The sequence below is a fragment of the Copadichromis virginalis genome, linkage group LG1 (assembly GCF_057382275.1).
Source record: "Copadichromis virginalis isolate Kocher_CV1m ecotype Utaka linkage group LG1, C_Virginalis_male_GT1.1, whole genome shotgun sequence".
NCBI classification, from domain to species: Eukaryota; Metazoa; Chordata; class Actinopteri; order Cichliformes; family Cichlidae; genus Copadichromis; species Copadichromis virginalis.
Genome location: NC_140618.1, coordinates 14,261,620 through 14,270,730, shown reverse-complemented (window position 1 = coordinate 14,270,730; position 9,111 = coordinate 14,261,620). Strand labels below are relative to the sequence as shown.

Here is a 9,111-nt window from a genome sequence, read left to right as displayed (position 1 = left end):
ATGCTATGACCTTCCCAGTCACTGGATCACAATAATTTGCTATGAGTGATTTTGGATGCATGTGTTAAACAGTACCCTCCAGCACCACATCTCATACAAGAATGATGTTCCCAGTACTTGCTCCACTAGACTTGCAGAGACTAGTAGAATCAGTGCCGAGAGTAACTGATGCTGTTCTACGCTAGTAACACATCGAGAGCAACACTCACGTATTCTTCTTAAACAGACACTTTTACATATACAGAATATTTTTGCTGTTGCAGAACAATCAATAGAGAAAAAGAATGAAGTGAGCAAAAAGGTAGAACATACAGGGAGTGCAGAATTATTAGGCAAATGAGTATTTTGTCCACATCATCCTCTTCATGCATGTTGTCTTACTCCAAGCTGTATAGGCTCGAAAGCCTACTACCAATTAAGCATATTAGGTGATGTGCATCTCTGTAATGAGAAGGGGTGTGGTCTAATGACATCAACACCCTATATCAGGTGTGCATAATTATTAGGCAACGTCCTTTCCTTTGGCAAAATGGGTCAAAAGGACTTGACAGGCTCAGAAAAGTCAAAAATAGTGAGATATCTTGCAGAGGGATGCAGCAGTCTCAAAATTGCAAAGCTTCTGAAGCGTGATCATCGAACAATCAAGCGTTTCATTCAAAATAGTCAACAGGGTCGCAAGAAGCGTGTGGAAAAACCAAGGCGCCAAATAACTGCCCATGAACTGAGAAAAGTCAAGCGTGCAGCTGCCAAGATGCCACTTGCCACCAGTTTGGCCATATTTCAGAGCTGCAACATCACTGGAGTGCCCAAAAGCACAAGGTGTGCAATACTCAGAGACATGGCCAAGGTAAGAAAGGCTGAAAGACGACCACCACTGAACAAGACACACAAGCTGAAACGTCAAGACTGGGCCAAGAATTATCTCAAGACTGATTTTCTAAGGTTTTATGGACTGATGAAATGAGAGTGAGTCTTGATGGGCCAGATGGATGGGCCCGTGGCTGGATTGGTAAAGGGCAGAGAGATCCAGTCCGACTCAGACGCCAGCAAGGTGGAGGTGGAGTACTGGTTTGGGCTGGTATCATCAAAGATGAGCTTGTGGGGCCTTTTCGGGTTGAGGATGGAGTCAAGCTCAACTCCCAGTCCTACTGCCAGTTTCTGGAAGACACCTTCTTCAAGCAGTGGTACAGGAAGAAGTCTGCATCCTTCAAGAAAAACATGATTTTCATGCAGGACAATGCTCCATCACACGCGTCCAAGTACTCCACAGCGTGGCTGGCAAGAAAGGGTATAAAAGAAGAAAAACTAATGACATGGCCTCCTTGTTCACCTGATCTGAACCCCATTGAGAACCTGTGGTCCATCATCAAATGTGAGATTTACAAGGAGGGAAAACAGTACACCTCTCTGAACAGTGTCTGGGAGGCTGTGGTTGCTGCTGCACGCAATGTTGATGGTGAACAGATCAAAACACTGACAGAATCCATGGATGGCAGGCTTTTGAGTGTCCTTGCAAAGAAAGGTGGCTATATTGGTCGCTGATTTGTTTTTGTTTTGTTTTTGAATGTCAGAAATGTATATTTGTGAATGTGGAGATGTTATATTGGTTAGGTGCGTCCGACTCCCATGCAGCGGCGCTGCAGACCACGCCGCGCCACACACATTAACCAGGTAAAATATATATTTAGGCAGAATTTTGCAAATATCTTTTTTTTTTTTTTTTTTTTAGCAGCATAGTGCTTTTTTCCCAATAATTTTTTAAAAGTCAGGTCAAGGCTCCAAAAGCCCAAAGGCGATATGAGGGTGGCGGCTCACAGCAGTTTTTGTTTGCTACATGGATCATTTTAGTTCAGCTGGGTGTCTTCCCTTTTGTTATATTTCTTTTAAGAGTTGAAAATGTGTTAATTACATAAATAAAATGTAATTTTCTCTTTAGCACTTCATGGATTTCATAAGCAATAGACCTTAGTTGTTCTGTGGATTCTTTTAAAAAGCAGTTAAAAACTTTTCTTTTCAAACAAGCCTTTTGTTGATCTACGTATTTTATATTCTTTACATTATTTACATTTGATCTTTTACATTGTGTATAATGTCTATTGATTGTATTGTTTATTTTAATCTTTGTGTACAGCGCTTTGTGACTGCCTGTCTGTGAAAAGCGCTTAATAAATAAACTTTATTTACTTACTTACCAAAGCATAAAGGTAAAAAAATTAATATATACAGCGTTATCTTCATTTTAGATTTCAAAAAGTATTTGCGGCTCCCAGTGTTTTCTTTTGCGTGGAAACCAGGTCCAAATGGCTCTTTGGGTGTTAAAGGTTGCTGACCCCTGCTCTACAGGATATGTTTAGTCAATTTTATCTTTTGACATTCAGCTTTTTATGAAAATGAAAATTAGTTATATAAAGAATATGAGCTTAAACTTTGATATGAGCATTTAAATAAAAATATTGCATGGTTCACCTTTTTCTATTGCTATAAAAAGGTTAATATAAGTTTATTTACTTCATTTCTTGACCTGGGAAAGCTTTCACATTATCTTTTTGCTTGTTGCCCATCTGTACTATGAACCACTGTTGAATATACGCTGCTACATCTGGCTGAATTCAAGCACAAAAAGTAGCTCTGTCCTCTTAAGAATTCATCCAGCTGCTTTTGTCTGCAGTCACATCATCAATAAACTGCAGTGACCCAGTGCCACTGGAAGCTACGCATGCCCATGCATCTACTGAGTTTTAAAGATGATGTAGTATGCTTCAGACCATGAGCCCTTCTAAGTTTTCTCCACACGTTTTTCTTCCTGTCATTCTGGTACAGCTTGACCTTAGTTTCACTGTTCTGAAGCTCTCTTCCCCCCCTTTTTTTTGCAAAGTCTTCTCCAGCCTTTCCATTTTTGGGACTGTGGAATGTTTTTCACCGTCACCAAAAGGTTTTCTCAATATATTGTATTTTGTTTATTTGGCTCTTCCCAACTTTCCCACTTTCTCACTAATAGATTTCTTTGTTGATGTGGCTTAAGGATGACCTTTTACCGGCTATTATGGCACTTAATGTACTTATTTATTTTACTCTTTTGGTGTACAGTGCTTTGTGACCGTTTGCCTGTGCTTAATAAATAAACTTTACTTATTTACCTGCTTGCATTAAATGCTCCTTTTACCGAATATCACAGATTTACAGTAACAGGTTTCCAATGCAAATACCACAGCTGAAATTACATCAAGACCTTTTAAATGTTCCTTTGTGAAAAAATAATGAAGAAATGGTCTATGTTTATCAATTGATAATAGTGAAAGAGTTCAAAAAATGGCTGTAATTCTGTAATTATTATATGAACATTGTGATTCAAGTTGTCCAATTGAAGTTAAGACTTAAAGCCCATATTAATATATATAAACAAATATTTTTGGTGAAATTCAAAAACACAATTCTTTGCATTGACCTAAACATATACTGTTAAAAAATATACTTAGAAATATTTATATATAATGTCTGAAGTCTGAATGTCTTTCCTCTCTATACGATGTGTTGCATTGTCAAGTTGAGATGCCTGTTATCACATCTCAGTTTAACAGAGTGATATTGCTTTTCTTTTCTCTATTGTTTCTGGCACATGCACGCGCACACACAGACTCACACACACACACACTGAACACACAATTAAATTATCACTGGTCTCAAGTGTATCTTTTCTGTCCATTTAGCTGTTTCTGTGTGGGGAAAGTGCTTGGCGCTGATATACAGTACTTTGAGCTCTGATTGAATTACACTGATGGGAACATCAATTACAGAGCATGATACCAGAAAAATTTTAACCAGGCACCTCAGATCACATTACAGTCTGTGGTGTTCGGATGTGGTACCAAAATAAAAGCTTTGGCAGACAGTAGGCTACATTTTAAGGCACCAACGGGGATTTTATTCATCTTGAGATGTTACCAGTTGTAGTTCTGTTCACAAAAAGAACAGTGTGTGAGCCTTTTACTTCTTTCAAAGGTCCACTGAGAGTTTTTGCAATGAATGTGTTTATTTATGCTTATTTATTTATTTTCCTTTTTTTTTTTAAACAGAAGTACAGAATTGCTATGTCTCGTTTTAAATGAAGAATTGTGACCTCAGTATTCTGCAAGGTCTGGATTTTGTGTGCTGTACCTACATATTTAAAGCATTACAGAAAGCAAGGTATTTTGTTATTAAAAAAGAAAGGCTTTGGTGCACTTAGAAAACCGTGGGAGCTGGGAAATTGCAGCTTGCAAACAGCTTCCATTTTTCCAGAATTACCCCCCATTACTGAAAAACTAGACTGGAATTTAAAGGTTGTAATATATGCTTTTGCATGATTCTTGATTAACGCCATAGAGCTCAGGTTATCACTACCTTAGTTTTTTTTTATTATATAATTTTTGATTGGAGAGTACAGCCATAATTTTGCCTTTGAATGCAAGTAACAAAACTGTAGGAATTGTACCTGTTGTGAACGCGTGGTAGCATTTTGTTGTTGTCTGAGTTAATGTCTTTGTTGGTTCACTCACCACCTGCAATGATTTCATAACCCTTCCTTCTCGGACAAAAACAAGTAAATGAAAAATGTGGTGGGACAAATGTGTGCATGTGCATATGTTTATTTTGAGAGGACCTAGTTGCAAAGGACAAAAAACAAGGAGTCATAAAATCATCCGTTTTTAAGTGAATACATGTTTTAGACAAAATAAGGTTATCTTTATGTAAGAGTTATGAATGGTTAATACAAGTGGTAGCTGCGGCTGAGCATCAAGTTAATCAAGGTTAGTTAGCAGGTAGGTAAATAGTGTTTGTGCTCAACCTAATTCAGCAGAAAATGTCAATGTAAAGTCCTCTAAAATCATGGAAAACTTACTCTGTGTGTGTGTGTGTGTGTGTGTGTGTGTGTGTGTGTGTGTGTGTGTGTGTGTGTGTGTGTGTGTGGCTCCCACCCAAGGTTGTTCCTACAACATGTTGTCTTTTGAGATTCATTGCCTTAAGCAGCAATGATGCGCTCTCAGCAAGACATGCCAAGACTGTTGGCTCCAACCCAACATGAGGGGCAAAAACGAAGGGAAGGAAGGAAAGAGACACATACTTGCGCCAGAACCCATGATTTTGTTTGCTCTGATTAAAGGTTTCATTTGAATTGAGAGTGCAAAGTAATTACTGAGTGTCTTGATTCTGTTTAGGAATGTCAGATGAAAACCCCCAAATGTTCACTGCTCACTGTTGCCCAGAAATGATTGAAGAGTACAAATGTTACTGCCATATTTGGCAGAAAACAATTTACGTTAAAAGTTTGTTTTTCTCACAACTTTGTTCCCAGTGATCAGTATTATAATTATTCTAGAAAAAAAAACCCTAATCGGTTTACTCAAACTATATTCCAAATATGTTTTTGTGCTGCCAAAATCAACTATATTTAAGACTTACAGTCTATAGAAAAACACATGAAAGCCTGAAGAAGTTAAATAAAACAAACAAACAAAAACATTTTAGTGTTTCCTCCACTGTACAAATGCAATGTCTGTGAATTTTCAATTACATTTCACACTGTGATGTGGGAGTAATCAACACTGTCCATCTCAGAAGAAAAAGAGACTTTGTGAATAAGCCATTCAAAGTATAGTAACAAAGATAACTGATGTTTTAAGGCCTTTCACTCTGAGCCTTCACTCATTAGACAAAAGGACATTTGACTGAAGCGCTGCTGGTTTTGCAACAATGTGGACTCCTAAGTTAAATGAAAAACAAGGACTTGACAAACAATGTGCCTTTGAGAAAAGCATATCATCCACAGCTGTGTTTGTGGACTAGCTGGACAAAAACACAAACTACTAGCATAACATATTGTTTTACACCCTGTGTACACTTACTGATAACTGCATGAAAATTATTCACTAGCAGATGCAACTAAATAGGGAATAATAAAGATGCTTAGAAAATTGAGTGAAAAAATCACGCAACAAATAGCTATGTTTATATTTCATGACAGAAATACAATAGGTGAATAAATTACGTTTTTAACAATAAGATGCAATAAAGATAGACGAAATATTGGAATACAAACAGAGTCTCAGTATTTCTATTTTGTGTGAGAGAGGTAAATGGTCTGTGAGAGAAAAATGTTGCACTGTATCCAAAGATAATTCCAAAAATGATTTACAACTGCTTTGTATTTAATGACATTCACCATAAACTTAACAACCTAAGCAATATTCTCAAACTGCTAAATCTTTCCCATTAAGCAGACTAAAGAAGATATTAAGAAAACAGTTATACAACATAAAGCCTCAAGGTTAAAGTGTGAATTTATTTCTCTGTCACACGCAAAATTATTAGAATAAACGAAGCTAGTCACATTATAAATGACTCAGAAAAATGGAAACTGGATGCCTTAATATATTTCTGCCAGGAACTATATCGCGTTATGCATTTAAGCTCACACGCAGTTCCCTCTAAACCTAATAACTACGCTTTTCTTGTCTTCGTGTAAGGTGCAGTTTCATGTTCCTTCCTTTTCTTTTCATCACCCACTCTTCCTGATTAATCACCAAAAGGTAAACCCACCCACCACCCACATTTTGTGTGAAACAGTTTATTTTTTAAATGAGAAGAAATTGCAACGTTGTTGCTTTGTTGCATAAATACAGTTACAGAAATTAGATGGCTGTTGCTTTGCTTTCGTGACGAATTGCCGCCTCTACTCTGTGTGTTCGATATTTTAAGTGTCTATTTTATTCAATCCAGGTGGAGACAGATGCGCTGCTTGGTGATAAGCCAACATTGTTCGTGGGAAGGCCAGAAATTGCCTTCAAGAGCCCTTAACACGTGTTGTTTTCGGACCCCACGCACACACACAGACACGGGCACAAGCACAACTGACGCTCATGCCACACGTGCACGTTCAAACAGTGGCGATGAGCTGAAACGCCCTCCAGTGGCTTCACTGAGAACCCACAAGACCGAGAGAGAGAGAGAGAGAGAGAGAGAGAGATGGGCACTGTAAATCTGTGTGTGAGAGAGACACCATGTGCGTGCTTAGGCGAGTTGGGGGGGCGGGGATAACAATGGGTCTGTTTATGCTGTCATAAATAATTGGTCCATGCAGAGGGATGGCTGTTTTCGGGGTTCCTCCATTATGCTAAAAGAAAAAATAACTTTCTGGGCGCCCTTCAGCTGTAATTGGCATCGACGATTGCGTGTACCAGCAGTGGACGAACTCCAGGAAAGAGTCGACAAGAGAAAAACAGGAAAACACGCGCGTTCCCCTGCTGTTAAAAACACCCTGTTGCTACCAAAGGGTTGAAAACCTATTCCAAAGCGAGTGAGAGACTGGGAGTGGGAGAGGGGAGCAGTGGCGTTCTTTTGACAACCTGTTCAGTGTGGAAGCTGTGAGGCTTGAGAGCATCTATGTGTAAGCCTCTGTCCTCCCTCCCCTTCTTCTCTCCATCCCTCTCGCTCTCCCTTTCTCTCTCTCACACAGACAGGGGCGGTCGTTCTCAGTCTGCGCACATATTCCACTTGGCCAGCATCACTTGGAGTCCACAGACACAGCGCTGATTGAACTAGCGGAGGGAAGCTCATTTTCAGAGCGCATGATTGCGTTAAAGGGGCTTCATAGACTTTCATCGGCCAGAAGCAAAGAGGGAGAGAAAGTAAAGGCGTTTCAACCACGCCTTTTAGAGTAAATAATCCACAAAAAGGCAGTCCGAGTGTATAGGATTTCCCCCAAGTAGCCTTGCCTGAGTTTTTCAAAGGAACAGAGGTTTTATTTTCATTTTTGAGAAGAGGGACTCTGAGGAACCGAGCTGTGCGATGTTCTGTCGACTACTTCTCCGTGCGTAAAATAAAAGTTTAACACCCCGAAGAGATTCTTTCAGAGATCTGGGAGCTCGAAAAAGTCCACATTTCCACTCTGGGAATTTTAGCTAAAGCTCTTACTGGACGCGCAGTGGTGGAGGATATAAAACTTTTCTGCTGTTTCTGTGGTGAAACACTAAGCGAGGTTGGTCTAACGGAGAGCGAAGGAATCCTCGTTACTGAGCCGTGAGAAGGGCGCGTAGTACTGGGTAGCGGACTGACCCAAAGGACGGCACCTCGGAGACAAGGTAGAGATGGCACACTGTCCCCAACGCTGAACTGGCAATACTTGAACAAAATATATGTCAGATTGGCATCATTTATCTATTCCCTTCACATTATGTCTGTCTCATTTTTAAAGAATGTTTTATAGACTGTTTGTCAGCGCTTAATTGACGCTGGAAGTATTTTCAAATGTACCCAACATTATCAAAGTCGATCATTAGTTACACGCGCTCAGATTTTGGGATTGCTAAATTATTTGCAATATAGGCAATGCGTGCCCGTCAAAGCATTAATGCCAGGGATTCACTTGCTTATATCACAGAAAGAAACTTTGATTACAGCGCGCTTTATAATGCGAACGGTGAATGCAGTCCTCTCACAAACGTGCGTTCTAGACGTCGGAGGAAACCCCAGTGTTCGGGAAAAAGAGTCAGCTAAGAGGGTCCATTATTCCCTCACTCAGCTGGATTTCATTCCTTGTCTTCAGGTGTCCTACAGGTTTTGAACCACCAGTGTGCAACAAGAAAACAGCTTTCCATTAATACATAGACATGCATGATAAAAATGAATCGGAATAAATCAGAATAAATCAGAATAAATTACGTAACACGTGCATATTTCTGCTATCACCGTCGACCTGACAGAGTAGGAACAACTGTACTGATCTGAAGGAATATGTGCGGGTCTCGGGGTCTAAAGTAGTCTCCGCGACCCCACTTGTTGTTGCAAATCCTCCATGAATACTGCAGTGTAAACCTTATTGTGCTCCCGACTACACCTGCCCGCCGCTGTGCCTCAGTGAGGGGTGGACAGAGGAAGTTTAGTCACGCTAAACAGCAGACATCTACAATCCTGTCAATCTCCAATTCTTCATCACACTGGACTGCTTGTAAGCTTTCTATAATCCACGATTGATTGAATTACCTGCCCTTTAAGTTGAATGAAGCGAGGTTCGCTGCGCGGTGGGAACTAAATTGCTCTGTAATATTATTTTCACGGCTTATGGGGTTGCAGGGG

General features: G+C 39.8%; 1 protein-coding gene across 2 annotated transcripts in view; it reads left to right on the top strand.

The window, feature by feature from the left end:
* Positions 1-7,514: 7,514 nt before the first annotated feature.
* Positions 7,515-9,111, top strand: part of mdga1 (MAM domain containing glycosylphosphatidylinositol anchor 1) — a 208,754-nt gene continuing 207,157 nt past the window's right edge. For both annotated transcript variants that reach the window (XM_085451770.1, XM_085451760.1), the window contains exon 1: positions 7,515-8,117. The gene's annotated coding sequence lies outside the window, so the exon portion shown is untranslated. The remainder of the gene's footprint in view (positions 8,118-9,111) is intronic.